The sequence below is a fragment of the Oncorhynchus nerka genome, linkage group LG8, assembly GCF_034236695.1.
Source record: "Oncorhynchus nerka isolate Pitt River linkage group LG8, Oner_Uvic_2.0, whole genome shotgun sequence".
NCBI classification, from domain to species: domain Eukaryota; kingdom Metazoa; phylum Chordata; class Actinopteri; order Salmoniformes; family Salmonidae; genus Oncorhynchus; species Oncorhynchus nerka.
The window spans coordinates 2,785,863-2,805,481 of NC_088403.1; the positions used below are offsets into that span (position 1 = coordinate 2,785,863).

At 49.8% G+C, this 19,619-nt stretch overlaps 1 pseudogene; it reads left to right on the top strand.

The window, feature by feature from the left end:
• Positions 1-17,720, top strand: part of LOC135573014 (TBC1 domain family member 30-like) — a 77,721-nt pseudogene extending 60,001 nt beyond the window's left edge.
• The last annotated feature ends 1,899 nt before the right edge of the window (positions 17,721-19,619 follow it).

A 19,619-nucleotide genomic window follows, 5' to 3' on the forward strand; every position in this document is an offset into this window, starting at 1 on the left:
CTGTCAACTCTACACACACACACACACACACACTGTCAACACACACACACACACTGTCAACTCTACACACACACACTGTCAACTCTATACACACACACACACTGTCAACACACACACACACACACTGTCAACTCTACACACACACACACACACTGTCAACTCTACACACACACACACACACACACACTGTCAACTCTACACACACACACACACACACTGTCAACTCTACACACACACACACACACACTGTCAACTCTACACACACACACACACTACACACACACTGTCAACTCTACACACACACACACACACACTGTCAACTCTACACACACACACACACACACTGTACACACACACACACACTGTCAACTCTACACACACACACACACACATTGTCAACTCACACACACACACACACACACACACACTGTCAACTCTACACACACACACACACACACACTGTCAACTCTACACACACACACACACACACACTGTCAACTCTACAGCACACACACACACACACACACTGTCAACTCTACACACACACACACACACACACTGTCAACTCTACACATGGACACACACACACACACTGTCAACTCACACACACACACACACTGTCAACTCTACACACACACTGTCAACTCTACACACACACTGGTCAATCAACACACACACACACACACACACTGTCAACTCTACACACACACAACTACACACACACTGTCAACTCTACACACTGTCACTCTACACACAACACTACACACACACACTGTCAACTCTATACACACACACACACTGTCAACTATATACACACACACACACACTGTCAACTCTATACACACACACACTGTCAACTCTATACACACACACTGTCAAGATACACACACACTGTCAACTCTACACACACACTGTCAACTCTACACACAGTAACACACTGTCAACTCTACACAACAGGCCAGGCAGCAGTACATACACACAGGTAACACACTGTCAACTCTACACAACACAGGTAACACACACACACTGTCAAATGTCGTGGAAATGTCCTGTATTTACCAACTCATGAGAGCAAACCACAACACAAGTCAGAGGTATCATAACGTCCATCTTTAATTATATGAGCTCCATCACAACCCTGTGACTCTCAGGTAATTCACTGTCTCTCAATGAATTCTCTGAGAGTCCCTTACACATTGCAACTGAGATCCTTTATAGATTGAAGACACACATAGCCAGACAGCATTGGCTATAAATTATCGTTCAGCTTTGTCTCCTAAACTATGTTCTCATCTCGCTCTCAGGACCATAAAACAAAACCTCATCAACAGGCATATATCAAATACACCCCTCCTTGACAACATCACAGAGACACAGTGACTGGCACACAGACATTGTGGAGCCAAGATATAATTGGTTTTAAAGATATGTTTACATATGAAGACAAGCTTGACCTCTCTCCCTCTCTGGGCCCAAGTAACTGAACCCAGGACAGAGAATGGATAACTGCAACCGGCCAACAGTATTATCCAAACATAGACATTCTGATGAGAAGTAACTGACCCCAGGACAGAGAAAGGATGCAGATGGATAGGGGATTATGATAGCCGTACTGTAGATGGATAGAAGGAGGTGGTGGTGTCCAAGAGATATTGAGGATCCAAATGGATAGACATTCTGATTGAGAAGTCTAAGATGGATACAAGCATATAGATGGAAAATGAGGAACATCTGGATATCTGGAGGAGGTGGTGGTGTCTTAGACCCAACTAGGAGGTGGTGGTGTCTATAGATGGATTCCCCACACAACTCTAGGTGGTGGTGTCTATAGATGGATAGATTGAGGAGGTGGTGGTGTCTATAGATTGAGGAGGTGGTGGTGTCTATAGATGGACAGATTGAGGAGGTGGTGGTGTCCATAGATGGATAGATTGAGGAGGTGGTGGTGTCTATAGATGGATAGATTGAGGAGGTGGTGGTGTCCATAGATGGATAGATTGAGGAGGTGGTGGTGTCTATAGATGGATAGATTGAGGAGGTGGTGGTGTCTATAGATGGACAGATTGAGGAGGTGGTGGTGTCTATAGATGGATAGATTGAGGAGGTGGTGGTGTCTATAGATGGATAGATTGAGGAGGTGGTGGTGTCTATAGATGGATAGATTGAGGAGGTGGTGGTGTCTATAGATGGATAGATTGAGGAGGTGGTGGTGTCTATAGATGGATAGATTGAGGAGGTGGTGGTGTCTATAGATGGATAGATTGAGGAGGTGGTGGTGTCTATAGATGGATAGATTGAGGAGGTGGTGGTGTCTATAGATGGATAGATTGAGGAGGTGGTGGTGTCTATAGATGGATAGATTGAGGAGGTGGTGGTGTCTATAGATGGATAGATTGAGGAGGTGGTGGTGTCTATAGATGGATAGATTGAGGAGGTGGTGGTGTCTATAGATGGATAGATTGAGGAGGTGGTGGTGTCTATAGATGGATAGATTGAGGAGGTGGTGGTGTCTATAGATGGATAGATTGAGGAGGTGGTGGTGTCTATAGATGGATAGATTGAGGAGGTGGTGGTGTCTATAGATGGATAGATTGAGGAGGTGGTGGTGTCTATAGATGGATAGATTGAGGAGGTGGTGGTGTCTGTAGATGGATAGATTGAGGAGGTGGTGGTGTCTGTAGATGGATAGATTGAGGAGGTGGTGGTGTCTATAGATGGATAGATTGAGGAGGTGGTGGTGTCTGTAGATGGATAGATTGAGGAGGTGGTGGTGTCTATAGATGGATAGATTGAGGAGGTGGTGGTGTCTGTAGATGGATAGATTGAGGAGGTGGTGGTGTCTATAGATGGATAGATTGAGGAGGTGGTGGTGTCTATAGATGGATAGATTGAGGAGGTGGTGGTGTCTATAGATGGATAGATTGAGGAGGTGGTGGTGTCTATAGATGGATAGATTGAGGAGGTGGTGGTGTCTATAGATGGATAGATTGAGGAGGTGGTGGTGTCTATAGATGGATAGATTGAGGAGGTGGTGGTGTCTATAGATGGATAGATTGAGGAGGTGGTGGTGTCTATAGATGGATAGATTGAGGAGGTGGTGGTGGTGTCTATAGATGGATAGATTGAGGAGGTGGTGGTGTCTGTAGATGGATAGATTGAGGAGGTGGTGGTGTCTGTAGATGGATAGATTGAGGAGGTGGTGGTGTCTGTAGATGGATAGATTGAGGAGGTGGTGGTGTCTGTAGATGGATAGATTGAGGAGGTGGTGGTGTCTATAGATGGATAGATTGAGGAGGTGGTGGTGTCTATAGATGGATAGATTGAGGAGGTGGTGGTGTCTATAGATGGATAGATTGAGGAGGTGGTGGTGTCTATAGATGGATAGATTGAGGAGGTGGTGGTGTCTGTAGATGGATAGATTGAGGAGGTGGTGGTGTCTGTAGATGGATAGATTGAGGAGGTGGTGGTGTCTGTAGATGGATAGATTGAGGAGGTGGTGGTGTCTGTAGATGGATAGATTGAGGAGGTGGTGGTGTCTGTAGATGGATAGATTGAGGAGGTGGTGGTGTCTGTAGATGGATAGATTGAGGAGGTGGTGGTGTCTGTAGATGGATAGATTGAGGAGGTGGTGGTGTCTGTAGATGGATAGATTGAGGAGGTGGTGGTGTCTATAGATGGATAGATTGAGGAGGTGGTGGTGTCTATAGATGGATAGATTGAGGAGGTGGTGGTGTCTATAGATGGATAGATTGAGGAGGTGGTGGTGTCTATAGATGGATAGATTGAGGAGGTGGTGGTGTCTATAGATGGATAGATTGAGGAGGTGGTGGTGTCTGTAGATGGATAGATTGAGGAGGTGGTGGTGTCTATAGATGGATAGATTGAGGAGGTGGTGGTGTCTGATGGATAGATGGATAGATTGAGGAGGTGGTGGTGTCTATAGATGGATAGATTGAGGAGGTGGTGGTGTCTATAGATGGATAGATTGAGGAGGTGGTGGTGTCTATAGATGGATAGATTGAGGAGGTGGTGGTGTCTATAGATGGATAGATTGAGGAGGTGGTGGTGTCTATAGATGGATAGATTGAGGAGGTGGTGGTGTCTATAGATGGATAGATTGAGGAGGTGGTGGTGTCTGTAGATGGATAGATTGAGGAGGTGGTGGTGTCTATAGATGGATAGATTGAGGAGGTGGTGGTGTCTATAGATGGATAGATTGAGGAGGTGGTGGTGTCTATAGATGGATTGATTGAGGAGGTGGTGGTGTCTATAGATGGATAGATTGAGGAGGTGGTGGTGTCTGTAGATGGACAGATTGAGGAGGTGGTGGTGTCTGTGGATGGATAGATTGAGGAGGTGGTGGTGTCTGTAGATGGATAGATTGAGGAGGTGGTGGTGTCTATAGATGGATAGATTGAGGAGGTGGTGGTGTCTATAGATGGATAGATTGAGGAGGTGGTGGTGTCTAGATGGATTGATTGAGGAGGTGGTGGTGTCTAGATGGATTGATTGAGGAGGTGGTGGTGTCTATAGATGGATAGATTGAGGAGGTGGTGGTGTCTATAGATGGATAGATTGAGGAGGTGGTGGTGTCTAGATGGATAGATTGAGGAGGTGGTGGTGTCTAGATGGATAGATTGAGGAGGTGGTGGTGTCTAGATGGATAGATTGAGGAGGTGGTGGTGTCTATAGATGGATAGATATAGGAGGTGGTGGTGTCTATAGATGGATAGATTGAGGAGGTGGTGGTGTCTAGATGGATGATTGAGGAGGTGGTGGTGTCTAGATGGATTGATTGAGGAGGTGGTGGTGTCCATAGATGGATAGATTGAGGAGGTGGTGGTGTCTATAGATGGATAGATTGAGGAGGTGGTGGTGTCTATAGATGGATAGATTGAGGAGGTGGTGGTGTCTATAGATTGAGGAGGTGGTGGTGTCTATAGATGGATAGATTGAGGAGGTGGTGGTGTCTATAGATGGATAGATTGAGGAGGTGGTGGTGTCTATAGATGGACAGATTGAGGAGGTGGTGGTGTCTATAGATGGATAGATTGAGGAGGTGGTGGTGTCTATAGATGGATTGATTGAGGAGGTGGTGGTGTCTATAGATGGATAGATTGAGGAGGTGGTGGTGTCTGTAGATGGATAGATTGGAGGTGGTGGTGTCTATAGATGGATAGATTGAGGAGGTGGTGGTGTCTATAGATGGATAGATTGAGGAGGTGGTGGTGTCTATAGATGGATAGATTGAGGAGGTGGTGGTGTCTATAGATGGATAGATTGAGGAGGTGGTGGTGTCTAGATGGATTAGATTGAGGAGGTGGTGGTGTCTAGATGATTGATTGAGGAGGTGGTGGTGTCCATAGATGGATAGATTGAGGAGGTGGTGGTGTCTATAGATGGATAGATTGAGGAGGTGGTGGTGTCTATAGATGGATAGATTGAGGAGGTGGTGGTGTCTATAGATGGATAGATTATTGAGGAGGTGGTGGTGTCTATAGATGGACAGATTGAGGAGGTGGTGGTGTCTATAGATGGACAGATTGAGGAGGTGGTGGTGTCTATAGATGGATAGATTGAGGTGGTGGTGGTGTCTATAGATGGATTGATTGAGGAGGTGGTGGTGTCTATAGATGGATAGATTGAGGAGGTGCAGGTGTCTATAGATGGATAGATTGAGGAGGTGGTGGTGTCTGTGGATGGATAGATTGAGGAGGTGGTGGTGTCTATAGATGGATAGATTGAGGAGGTGGTGGTGTCTATAGATGGATAGATTGAGGAGGTGGTGGTGTCTATAGATGGATAGATTGAGGAGGTGGTGGTGTCTATAGATGGATAGATTGAGGAGGTGGTGGTGTCTGTAGATGGATAGATTGAGGAGGTGGTGGTGTCTATAGATGGATAGATTGAGGAGGTGGTGGTGTCTATAGATGGATAGATTGAGGAGGTGGTGGTGTCTATAGATGGATAGATTGAGGAGGTGGTGGTGTCTGGATAGATGGATAGGTGGTGAGGATGGGTGGTGGTGTCTATAGATGGATAGATTGAGGAGGTGGTGGTGTCTATAGATGGATAGATTGAGGAGGTGGTGGTGTCTATAGATGGATAGATTGAGGAGGTGGTGGTGTCTATAGATGGATAGATTGAGGAGGTGGTGGTGTCTATAGATGGATAGATTGAGGAGGTGGTGGTGTCTATAGATGGATAGATTGAGGAGGTGGTGGTGTCTATAGATGGGTAGATTGAGGAGGTGGTGGTGTCCATAGATGGATAGATTGAGGAGGTGGTGGTGTCTATAGATGGACAGATTGAGGAGGTGGTGGTGTCTATAGATGGATAGATTGAGGAGGTGGTGGTGTCTATAGATGGATAGATTGAGGAGGTGGTGGTGTCTATAGATGGATAGATTGAGGAGGTGGTGGTGTCTGTAGATGGACAGATTGAGGAGGTGGTGGTGTCTGTAGATGGATAGATTGAGGAGGTGATGGTGTCTATAGATGGATAGATTGAGGAGGTGGTGGTGTCTATAGATGGATAGATTGAGGAGGTGGTGGTGTCTAGATGGATAGATTGAGGAGGTGGTGGTGTCTAGATGGATAGATTGAGGAGGTGGTGGTGTCTATAGATGGATAGATTGAGGAGGTGGTGGTGTCTATAGATGGATAGATTGAGGAGGTGGTGGTGTCTATAGATGGATAGATTGAGGAGGTGGTGGTGTCTATAGATGGATAGATTGAGGAGGCGGTGGTGTAGATGGATAGATTGAGGGTGGTGGTGTCTATAGATGGACAGATTGAGGAGGTGGTGGTGTCTATAGATGGACAGATTGAGGATGGATAGATTGAGGAGGTGGTGGTGTCTAGATGGATAGATATAGGAGGTGGTGGTGTCTATAGATGGATAGATATAGGAGGTGGTGGTGTCTATAGATGGATAGATTGAGGAGGTGGTGGTGTCTGTAGATGGACAGATTGAGGGGGTGGTTGGGTGTCCATAGATGTATAGATTGAGGAGGTGGTGGTGTCCATAGATGTATAGATTGAGGAGGTGGTGGTGTCCGTGGATGGATAGATTGAGGAGGTGGTGGTGTCCGTGGATGGATAGATTGAGGAGGTGGTGGTGTCTAGATGGATAGATTGAGGAGGTGGTGGTGTCCGTAGATGGATAGATTGAGGAGGTGGTGGTGTCCATAGATGGATAGATTGAGGAGGTGGTGGTGTCTATAGATGGATAGATTGAGGAGGTGGTGGTGTCTATAGATGGATAGATTGAGGAGGTGGTGGTGTCTATAGATGGATAGATTGAGGAGGTGGTGGTGTCTATAGATGGATAGATTGAGGAGGTGGTGGTGTCTATAGATGGACAGATTGAGGAGGTGGTGGTGTCTATAGATGGACAGATTGAGGAGGTGGTGGTGTCTATAGATGGATAGATTGAGGAGGTGGTGGTGTCTATAGATGGATAGATTGAGGAGGTGGTGGTGTCTATAGATGGATAGATTGAGGAGGTGGTGGTGTCTATAGATGGATAGATTGAGGAGGTGGTGGTGTCTGTGGATGGATAGATTGAGGAGGTGGTGGTGTCTATAGATGGATAGATTGAGGAGGTGGTGGTGTCTATAGATGGATAGATTGAGGAGGTGGTGGTGTCTATAGATGGATAGATTGAGGAGGTGGTGGTGTCTATAGATGGATAGATTGAGGAGGTGGTGGTGTCTGTAGATGGATAGATTGAGGAGGTGGTGGTGTCTATAGATGGATAGATTGAGGAGGTGGTGGTGTCTATAGATGGATAGATTGAGGAGGTGGTGGTGTCTATAGATGGATAGATTGAGGAGGTGGTGGTGTCTATAGATGGATAGATTGAGGAGGTGGTGGTGTCTATAGATGGATAGATTGAGGAGGTGGTGGTGTCTATAGATGGATAGATTGAGGAGGTGGTGGTGTCTATAGATGGATAGATTGAGGAGGTGGTGGTGTCTATAGATGGATAGATTGAGGAGGTGGTGGTGTCTATAGATGGATAGATTGAGGAGGTGGTGGTGTCTATAGATGGATAGATTGAGGAGGTGGTGGTGTCTATAGATGGATAGATTGAGGAGGTGGTGGTGTCTATAGATGGATAGATTGAGGAGGTGGTGGTGTCTATAGATGGATAGATTGAGGAGGTGGTGGTGTCTATAGATGGATAGATTGAGGAGGTGGTGGTGTCTATAGATGGATAGATTGAGGAGGTGGTGGTGTCTGTAGATGGATAGATTGAGGAGGTGGTGGTGTCTATAGATGGATAGATTGAGGAGGTGGTGGTGTCTATAGATGGATAGATTGAGGAGGTGGTGGTGTCTGTAGATGGATAGATTGAGGAGGTGGTGGTGTCTGTAGATGGATAGATTGAGGAGGTGGTGGTGTCTGTAGATGGATAGGATTGACGGGAGGTGGTGGTGTCTATAGATGGATAGATTGAGGAGGTGGTGGTGTCTATAGATGGATAGATTGAGGAGGTGGTGGTGTCTATAGATGGATAGATTGAGGAGGTGGTGGTGTCTATAGATGGATAGATTGAGGAGGTGGTGTCTGTAGACGGATAGTGGTGTCTATAGATGGACAGATTGAGGAGGTGGTGGTGTCTATAGATGGATAGATTGAGGAGGTGTGTAGATGTCTATAGATGGATAGATTGAGGAGGTGGTGGTGTCTATAGATGGATAGATTGAGGAGGTGGTGGTGTCTATAGATGGATAGATTGAGGAGGTGGTGGTGTCTGTAGATGGATAGATTGAGGAGGTGGTGGTGTCTATAGTTGGAGGAGGTGGTGGTGTCTATAGATGGATAGATTGAGGAGGTGGTGGTGTCTGTAGATGGATAGATTGAGGAGGTGGTGGTGTCTATAGATGGATAGATTGAGGAGGTGGTGGTGTCTATAGATGGATAGATTGGAGGAGGTGGTGGTGTCTATAGATGGATAGATTGAGGAGGTGGTGGTGTCTATAGATGGATAGATTGAGGAGGTGGTGTCTATAGATGGATAGATGGATAGATTGAGGAGGTGGTGGTGTCTATAGATGGATAGATTGAGGAGGTGGTGGTGTCTATAGATGGATAGATTGAGGAGGTGGTGGTGTCTATAGATGGATAGATTGAGGAGGTGGTGGTGTCTATAGATGGATAGATTGAGGAGGTGGTGGTGTCTATAGATGGATAGATTGAGGAGGTGGTGGTGTAGATGGACAGATTGAGGAGGTGGTGGTGTCTATAGATGGATAGATTGAGGAGGTGGTGGTGTCTATAGATGGATAGATTGAGGAGGTGGTGGTGTCTATAGATGGATAGATTGAGGAGGTGGTGGTGTCTATAGATGGATAGATTGAGGAGGTGGTGGTGTCTAGATGGATAGATTGAGGAGGTGGTGGTGTCTAGATGGATAGATTGAGGAGGTGGTGGTGTCTATAGATGGATAGATTGAGGAGGTGGTGGTGTCTATAGATGGATAGATTGAGGAGGTGGTGGTGTCTATAGATGGATAGATTGGAGTGGTGGTGTCAGATGGGTGGTGGTGTCTATAGATGGATAGATTGAGGAGGTGGTGGTGTCTATAGATGGATAGATTGAGGAGGTGGTGGTGTCTATAGATGGATAGATTGAGGAGGTGGTGGTGTCTAGATGGATAGATTGAGGAGGTGGTGGTGTCTATAGATGGATAGATATAGGAGGTGGTGGTGTCTATAGATGGATAGATATAGGAGGTGGTGGTGTCTATAGATGGATAGATTGAGGAGGTGGTGGTGTCTGTAGATGGACAGATTGAGGAGGTGTTGGTGTCTGTAGATGTATAGATTGAGGAGGAGGTGGTGGTGTCTGTAGATGGATAGATTGAGGAGGTGGTGGTGTCTATAGATGGATAGATTGAGGAGGTGGTGGTGTCTATAGATGGATAGATTGAGGAGGTGGTGGTGTCTATAGATGGATAGATTGAGGAGGTGGTGGTGTCCTGTAGATGGATAGATTGAGGAGGTGGTGGTGTCTATAGATGGATAGATTGAGGAGGTGGTGTCTGTAGATGGATAGATTGAGGAGGTGGTGGTGTCTATAGATGGATAGATTGAGGAGGTGGTGGTGATAGATGGATAGATTGAGGAGGTGGTGGTGTCCGTAGATGGATAGATTGAGGAGGTGGTGGTCCATAGATGGATAGATTGAGGAGGTGGTGGTGTCCATAGATGGATAGATTGAGGAGGTGGTGTCTGTAGATGGATAGATTGAGGAGGTGGTGGTGTCTATAGATGGATAGATTGAGGAGGTGGTGGTGTCTATAGATGGATAGATTGAGGAGGTGGTGGTGTCTATAGATGGATAGATTGAGGAGGTGGTGGTGTCTATAGATGGATAGATTGAGGAGGTGGTGGTGTCTATAGATGGATAGATTGAGGAGGTGGTGGTGTCTATAGATGGATAGATTGAGGAGGTGGTGGTGTCTATAGATGGATAGATTGAGGAGGTGGTGGTGTCTATAGATGGATAGATTGAGGAGGTGGTGGTGTCTATAGATGGACAGATGGAGGTGGTGGTGGTCTGTGGATGGATAGATTGAGGAGGTGGTGGTGTCTGTAGATGGATAGATTGAGGAGGTGGTGGTGTCCATAGATTGAGGAGGTGGTGGTGTCTATAGATGGATAGGTGGTGGTGTCTATAGATGGATAGATTGAGGAGGTGGTGGTGTCTATAGATGGATAGATTGAGGGAGGTGGTGGTGTCTATAGATGGATAGATTGAGGAGGTGGTGGTGTCTATAGATGGATAGATTGAGGAGGTGGTGGTGTCTATAGATGGATAGATTGAGGAGGTGGTGGTGTCCATAGATGGATAGATTGAGGAGGTGGTGGTGTCTATAGATGGATAGATTGAGGAGGTGGTGGTGTCTATAGATAGATTGAGGAGGTGGTGGTGTCTATAGATGGATAGATTGAGGAGGTGGTGGTGTCTATAGATGGATAGATTGAGGAGGTGGTGGTGTCTGTAGATGGATAGATTGAGGAGGTGGTGGTGTCTGTAGATGCATAGAGGTGGTGGTGTTGAGGAGGTGATGGTGTCTATAGATGGATAGATTGAGGAGGTGGTGGTGTCTGTGGATGGACAGATTGAGGAGGTGGTGGTGTCTGTGGATGGACAGATTGAGGAGGTGGTGGTGTCTGTGGATGGACAGATTGAGGAGGTGGTGGTGTCTGTAGATGGATAGATTGAGGAGGTGGTGGTGTCTGTAGATGGATAGATTGAGGAGGTGGTGGTGTGTAGATGGATAGATTGAGGAGGTGGTGGTGTCTAGATGGACAGATTGAGGAGGTGGTGGTGTCTGTAGATGGATAGATTGAGGAGGTGGTGGTGTCTATAGATGGATAGATTGAGGAGGTGGTGGTGTCTATAGATGGATAGATTGAGGAGGTGGTGGTGTCTATAGATGGACAGATTGAGGAGGTGGTGGTGTCCGTGGATGGATAGATTGAGGAGGTGGTGGTGTCTATAGATGGATAGATTGAGGAGGTGGTGGTGTCTGGATGGATAGATTGAGGAGGTGGTGGTGTCCGTAGATGGATAGATTGAGGAGGTGGTGGTGTCCGTGGATGGATAGATTGAGGAGGTGGTGGTGTCCGTGGATGGATAGATTGAGGAGGTGGTGGTGTCCGTGGATGGATAGATTGAGGAGGTGGTGGTGTCCATAGATGGATAGATTGAGGAGGTGGTGGTGTCTATAGATGGATAGATTGAGGAGGTGGTGGTGTCTATAGATGGATAGATTGGAGGAGGTGGTGGTGTCCATAGATGGATAGATTGAGGAGGTGGTGGTGTCTGTAGATGGATAGATTGAGGAGGTGGTGGTGTCTATAGATGGATAGATTGAGGAGGTGGTGGTGTCTATAGATGGATAGATTGAGGAGGTGGTGGTGTCTAGATGGATAGATTGAGGAGGTGGTGGTGTCTAGATGGATAGATTGAGGAGGTGGTGGTGTCCATAGATGGATAGATTGAGGAGGTGGTGGTGTCTATAGATGGATAGATTGAGGAGGTGGTGGTGTCTGTAGATGTATAGATTGAGGAGGTGGTGGTGTCTATAGATGGACAGATTGAGGAGGTGGTGGTGTCTATAGATGGACAGATTGAGGAGGTGTTTGTGACCTGTCGGTCAGGAAGCAGCAGGCTCTGGAACGGAGGGGGGTTTCTGGGCTGCTGTTAGCTGGTCTGGGGTTAGGATCTGCTGTTAGCTGGTCTGGGGTCAGGATCTGCTGTTAGCTGGTCTGGAGTCAGGATCTGCTGTTAGCTGGTCTGGGGTCAGGATCTGCTGTTAGCTGGTCTGGGGTCAGGATCTGCTGTTAGCTGGTCTGGAGTCAGGATCTGCTGTTAGCTGGTCTGGAGTCAGGATCTGCTGTTAGCTGGTCTGGGGTTAAGTCTGCTGTTGGCTGGTCTGGGGTCAGGATCTGCTGTTAGCTGGTCTGGGGTCAGGATCTGCTGTTAGCTGGTCTGGGGTCAGGATCTGCTGTTAGCTGGTCTGGGGTCAGGATTGGCTGTTAGCTGGTCTGGGGTTAGGATCTGCTGTTAGCTGGTCTGGGGTTAAGATCTGCTGTTAGCTGGTCTGGGGTTAACATTTACATTTACATTTAAGTCATTTAGCAGACGCTCTTATCCAGAGCGACTTACAAATTGGTGCTTTCACCTTAAGACATCCAGTGGAACAGCCACTTTACAATAGTGCATCTAGGTCTTTTAAGGGGGTGAGAAGGATTACTTTATCCTATCCTAGGTATTCCTTAAAGAGGTGGGGTTTCAGGTGTCTCCGGAAGGTGGTGATTGACTCTGCTGTCCTGGCGTCGTGAGGGAGTTTGTTCCACCATTGGGGGCCAGAGCAGCGAACAGTTTTGACTGGGCTGAGCGGGAACTGTACTTCCTCAGTGGTAGGGAGGCGAGCAGGCCAGAGGTGGAAGAACGCAGTGCCCTTGTTTGGGTGTAGGGCCTGATCAGAGCCTGGAGGTACTGAGGTGCCGTTCCCCTCACAGCTCCGGAGGCAAGCACCATGGTCTTGAGCGGATGCGAGCTTCAACTGGAAGCCAGTGGAGAGAGAGGGGTGACGTGGAGAGAACTTGGGAAGGTTGAACACCAGATGGGCTGGAGGAGGTGGCGTTCTGGATGAGTTGTAGGTGGGGTTTAATGGCACAGGCAGGGAGCCCAGCCAACAGCGTGGTTGCAGTAATCCAGACGGGAGATGACAAGTGCCTGGATTAGGACCTGCGCCGCTTCCTGTGTGAGGCAGGGTCGTACTCTGCGGATGTTGTAGAGCATGAACCTACAGGAACGGGCCACCGCCTTGATGTTATTTGAGAACGACAGGGTGTTGTCCAGGATCACGCCAGTTCTTAGCGCTCTGGGACGAGGACACAATGGAGTTGTCAACCGTGATGGCGAGATCATGGAACGGGCAGTCCTTTCCCCGGGAGGAAGAGCAGCTCCGTCTTGCCGAGGTTCAGCTTGAGGTGATGATCCGTCATCCACACTGATATGTCTGCCAGACATGCAGAGATGCGATTCGCCACCTGGTCGTCAGAAGGTGGGGGAAAGGAGAAGATTAATTGTGTGTCGTCTGCATAGCAATGATAGGAGAGACCATGTGAGGTTATGACAGAGCCAAGTGACTTGGTGTATAGCGAGAATAGGAGAGGGCCTAGAACAGAGCCCTGTGGGGGACACCAGTGGTGAGAGCACGTGGTGAGGAGACGGATTCTCGCCACGCCACCTGGTAGGAGCGACCTGTCAGGTAGACGCAATCCAAGCGTGGGCCGCGCCGGAGATGCCCAACTCTGAGAGGGTGGAGAGGAGGATCTGATGGTTCACAGTATCGAAGGCAGCCGATAGGTCTAGAAGGATGAGAGCAGAGGAGAGAGAGTTAGCTTTAGCAGTGCGGAGCGCCTCCGTGATACAGAGAAGAGCAGTTTCAGTTGAATGACTAGTCTTGAAACCTGACTGATTTGGATCAAGAAGGTCATTCTGAGAGAGATAGATTGGGAGAGCTGGCCAAGGACGGCACGTTCAAGAGTTTTGGAGAGAAAAGAAAGAAGGGATACTGGTCTGTAGTTGTTGACATCGGAGGGATCGAGTGTAGGTTTTTTCAGAAGGGGTGCAACTCTCGCTCTCTTGAAGGTGGGGAGGGACGAGCCAGCGGTCAGGGATGAGTTGATGAGCGAGGTGAGGTAAGGGAGAAGGTCACCGGAGATGGTCTGGAGAAGAGAGGAGGGGATAGGGTCAAGCGGGCAGGTTGTTGGGCGGCCGGCCGTCACAAGACGCGAGATGTCATCTGGAGAGAGAGGGGAGAAAGAGGTCAGAGCACAGGGTAGGGCAGTGTGAGCAGAACCAGCGGTGTCGTTTGACTTAGCAAACGAGGATCGGATGTCGTCGACCTTCTTTTCAAAATGGTTGACGAAGTCATCTGCAGAGAGGGGAGGAGGTGGGGGGAGGAGGATTCAAGAGGGAGGAGAAGGTGGCAAAGAGCTTCCTAGGGTTAGAGGCAGATGCTTGGAATTTAGAGTGGTAGAAAGTGGCTTTAGCAGCAGAGAGAGAGGAGGAAAATGTAGAGAGGAGGGAGTGAAAGGATGCCAGGTCCGCAGGGAGGCGAGTTTTCCTCCATTTCCGCTCGGCTGCCCGGGAGCCCTGTTCTGTGAGCTCGCAATGAGTCGTCGAGCCACGGAGCGGGGGGGAGGACCGAGCCGGCCTGGAGGATAGGGGACATAGAGAGTCAAAGGATGCAGAAAGGGAGGAGAGGAGGGTTGAGGAGGCAGAATCAGGAGATAGGTTGGAGAAGGTTTGAGCAGAGGGAAGAGATGATAGGATGGAAGAGGAGAGAGAGGAGGGGGAGAGAGAGCGAAGGTTGGGACGGCGCGATACCATCCGAGTAGGGGCAGTGTGGGAAGTGTTGGATGAGAGCGAGAGGGAAAAGGATACAAGGTAGTGGTCGGAGACTTGGAGGGGAGTTGCAATGAGGTTAGTGGAGGAACAGCATCTAGTAAAGATGAGGTCGAGCGTATTGCCTGCCTTGTGAGTAGGGGGAAGGTGAGAGGGTGAGGTCAAAAGAGGAGAGGAGTGGAAAGACGGAGGCAGAGAGGAATGAGTCAAAGGTAGACGTGGGGAGGTTAAAGTCGCCCAGAACTGTGAGAGGTGAGCCGTCCTCAGGAAAGGAGCTTATCAAGGCATCAAGCTCATTGATGAACTCTCCGAGGGAACCTGGAGGGCGATAAATGATAAGGATGTTAAGCTTGAAAGGGCTGGTAACTGTGACAGCATGGAATTCAAAGGAGGCGATAGACAGATGGGTAAGGGGAGAAAGAGAGAATGACCACTTGGGAGAGATGAGGATCCGGTGCCACCACCCCGCTGACCAGAAGCTCTCGGGTGTGCGAGAGCACGTGGGTGGACGAAGAGAGAGCAGTAGGAGTAGCGGTGTTGTCTGTGGTGATCCATGTTTCCGTCAGAGCCAAGAAGTCGAGGGACTGGAGGGAGGCATAGGCTGAGATGAACTCTGCCTTGTTGGCCGCAGATCGGCAGTTCCAGAGGCTACCGGAGACCTGGAACTCCACGTGGGTCGTGCGCGCTGGGACCACCAGATTAGGGTGGCCGCCGCCATGCGGTGTGGAGCGTTTGTATGGTCTGTGCAGAGAGGAGAGAACAGGGATAGACAGACACATAGTTGACAGGCTAGAGAAGAGGCTACGCTAATGCAGAGGAGATTGGAATGACAAGTGGACTACACGTCTCGAATGTTCAGAAAGTTAAGCTTACGTAGCAAGAATCTAATTGACTAAAATGATTAAAATGATACAGTACTGCTGAGGTAGGCTAGGAGGCGTTGTTGACACTACCCTAATCAAGTCGTTCCGTTGAGTGTGAAGTTTCTACAATGCTGCTTTTGGGGGCAAGCTGGCTAGCTAGCAGTGTTGGTTACGTTACGTTGCGTTAGGAGAACGACAATAGCTGGCTAGCTAACCTAGAAAATCGCTCTAGACTACACAATTATCTTTGAAACAAAGACGGCTATGTAGCTAGCTACGATCAAACAAATCACACCGTTGGGACTGTAATGAAATGAAATGAAGATATGATACTACCTGTGGAGCGAAGCGGAATGCGACCGGAATGCGAAAGTTCTATTCAGTAGACGTTGGCTGGCTGTTGGCTAGCTAGGAGTGTCTCCTACGTTAAGGACGACAAAATAGCTGGCTAGCTAACCTCGGTAAATTAAGATAATCACTCTAAGACTACACACTCTAACTACACAATTATCTTGGATACGAAGACAGCAAAGACAACTATGTAGCTAGCTAACACTACACTAATCAAGTCGTTCAGTTGAGTGTGATAGTTACTACAGTGCTACGGTAGACGGTGAACGTGTTGGGCAGATAGGAGATAGGGTCAGGATCTGCTGTTAGCTGGTCTGGGGTCAGGATCTGCTGTTAGCTGGTCTGGGGTCAGGACCTGCTGTTAGCTGGTCTGGGGTCAGGATCTGCTGTTAGCTGGTCTGGGGTCAGGATCTGCTGTTAGCTGGTCTGGGGTTGGATGGTGCTTGTCTGGCGTTGGATGGTGCTGGGGTTGGATGGTGCTGGTCTGGGGTTGGATGGTGCTGGTCTGGGGTTGGATGGTGCTGGTCTGGGGTTGGATGGTGCTGGTCTGGCGTTGGATGGTGCTGGTCTGGGGTTGGATGGTGCTGGTCTGGCGTTGGATGGTGCTGGTCTGGCGTTGGCGTTGGATGGTGCTGGTCTGGCGTTGGATGGTGCTGGTCTGGCGTTGGATGGTGCTGGTCTGGGGTTGGATGGTGCTGGTCTGGGGTTGGATGGTGCTGGTCTGGCGTTGGATGGTGCTGGTCTGGGGTTGGATGGTGCTGGTCTGGGGTTGGATGGTGCTGGTCTGGGGTTGGATGGTGCTGGTCTGGCGTTGGATGGTGCTGGTCTGGCGTTGGATGGTGCTGGTCTGGCGTTGGATGGTGCTGGTCTGGCGTTGGATGGTGCTGGTCTGGCGTTGGATGGTGCTGGTCTGGCGTTGGATGGTGCTGGCTCTTCTCTGTGACTGACAGGAGAGTGTCAGTCTGTCTGGCCTGTTGGCTCCCCATCTAAACACGGCATCACCTAACAGGAATCTACTACTTGTGTAACAGACTTCCATTGGATTTGGCTCCCGAGCTTCTATTCCCCAAACTATTTTTCTAACTCCCAGATGTGTCTGTCTTCAGTAATCAGGACTCAAAGCTCCTTATAAACCCAAAGCACTATTTGATGTAACTCTGTAAAGCTTCTTCATCTTGTCCCCATGATAAATGTAAGCTCTGCGCTGAGGTCTGAGGTTGGGGCAGAGCCAGATTGTTGTCTTATTAATGCTAGATGTTTCTTATTGCTGCATGTGGAATCCTCTTTATATTCACGTCATGCTATGGTGTTATTATTGTCCTGCTGCTGCAGTAGGCAGACAGAACATTGACCTGTGTGTGTTCTCTCTGTAGATAGATGTCCAGCCACCAGCGTGTTAGCATCTCAGCTACATCCTTCTCCTGTCGTCAACCACCTGTTGCTAGGCAGGAAGCCCAGGAACAGCCTGAAACACCCTCTCTCCTCTCCCTCCAGCCTGCGAGGTGTCCCCCTGCCTCAGGCACAGTCCAGCCCTGCCACCCCTGGCCCCGCCCCTAACCCACCCTAGCGGGAGAGGGGGAGGAACAGACTGGTATCTCAGGCTGAAGACTGTCAGAGCAGGGTGGGGTCCCCCTGCGTGCCCACGCACGTGCCCACCGCAGGAACATAGCCCGGGCACGGGTACAGCTAGGGTTTGGAGACATGGACAGACACCCTCATCAGGCGGAGGAGGCCAGCCACCCTCATCAGGCGGAGGAGGCCAGCCACCCTCATCAGGCGGAGGAGGCCAGCCACCCTCATCAGGCGGAGGAGGCCAGCCACCCTCATCAGGCGGAGGAGGCCAGCCACCCTCATCAGGCGGAGGAGGCCAGCCACCCTCATCAGGCGGAGGAGGCCAGCCACCCTCATCAGGCGGAGGAGGCCAGCCACCCTCATCAGGCGGAGGAGGCCAGCCACCCTCATCAGGCGGAGGAGGCCAGCCACCCTCATCACCCTCATCAGGCGGAGGAGGCCAGCCACCCTCATCAGGCGGAGGAGGCCAGCCACCCTCATCAGGCGGAGGAGGCCAGCCACCCTCATCAGGCGGAGGAGGCCAGCCACCTCATCAGGCGGAGGAGGCCAGCCACCCTCATCAGGCGGAGGAGGCCAGCCACCCTCATCAGGCGGAGGAGGCCAGCCACCCTCATCAGGCGGAGCAGGACAGACACCCTCATCAGGCGGAGGAGAGATGGAGTGGGTGAGGGAAAGGCTGATGATGATGAGGGTAGTCACCTCCTGTGTCTCCTGCCCAGGCCTCCAGTAAGGAGGTCCCAGCTGTGGTGGAAGAGGAGGAGCACCTGTTGTCTCTAGAGCTGGACTCTGGATCAGAACTAAACCAGACCCCACCTCCACTACCCTCCTCTCCTAGAGAGACTGACCCAGACACACTACCCTCCTCTCCTAGAGAGACTGACCAACCTCCACTACCCTGCTCTCCTAGAGAGACTGACCCAGACACACTACCCTGCTCTCCCAGAGAGACTGACCCAGACACACTACCCTGCTCTCCTAGAGAAACTGATCCAGACACAAACCCTCCTCTCCCACCATCCCAGAGCTGCCTGTCCTGCCTCCTCTTCCTCGACCACCCTCATCACACCACCACCACCATCAACAGTCTGACCCTTCAATCTCCTCTCAGAACATCTACTGTATGAGACTCTCTCCTGGTAGCCCTGTTACCCTCACTAACCCCCTCCCCTGTTACCCTCACTAACCCCTACTCCTGTTACCCTCACTAACCCCCTACTCCTGTTACCCTCTCTAACCCCCTACTCCTTTTACCCTCACTAACCCCTACTCCTGTTACCCTCACTAACCCCTACTCCTGTTACCCTCACTAACCCCCCCCCCCTGTTACCCTCACTAACCCCCTACTCCTGTTACCCTCACTAACCCCCTACTCCTGTTACCCTCACTAACCCCCTCCCTGTTACCCTCACTAACCCCCTCCCCTGTTACCCTCACTAACCCTCCCCTGTTACCCTCACTAACCCCCTCCCCTGTTACCCTCACTAACCCCCTCCTCCTGTTACCCTCACTAACCCCCTCCTCCTGTTACCCTCACTAACCCCCTACTCCTGTTACCCTCTCTAACCCCCTCCCCTGTTACCCTCACTAACCCCTACTCCTGTTACCCTCACTAACCCCTCCCCTGTTACCCTCACTAACCCCCTACTCCTGTTACCCTCACTAACCCCCTCCCCTGTTACCCTCACTAACCCCCTCTCCCTGTTACCCTCTCTAACCCCCTACTCCTGTTAGCCTCACTAACCCCCTACTCCTTTTACCTTCACTAACCCCCCCCTCCCCTGTTACCCTCTCTAACCCCCTACTTCCCTCACTAACCCCCCTCCCCCTACTTCCCTCTCTAACCCCCTCTTCCTGGTACCCTCACTAACCTCCCTCCTCCCCTCTCTAACCCCCT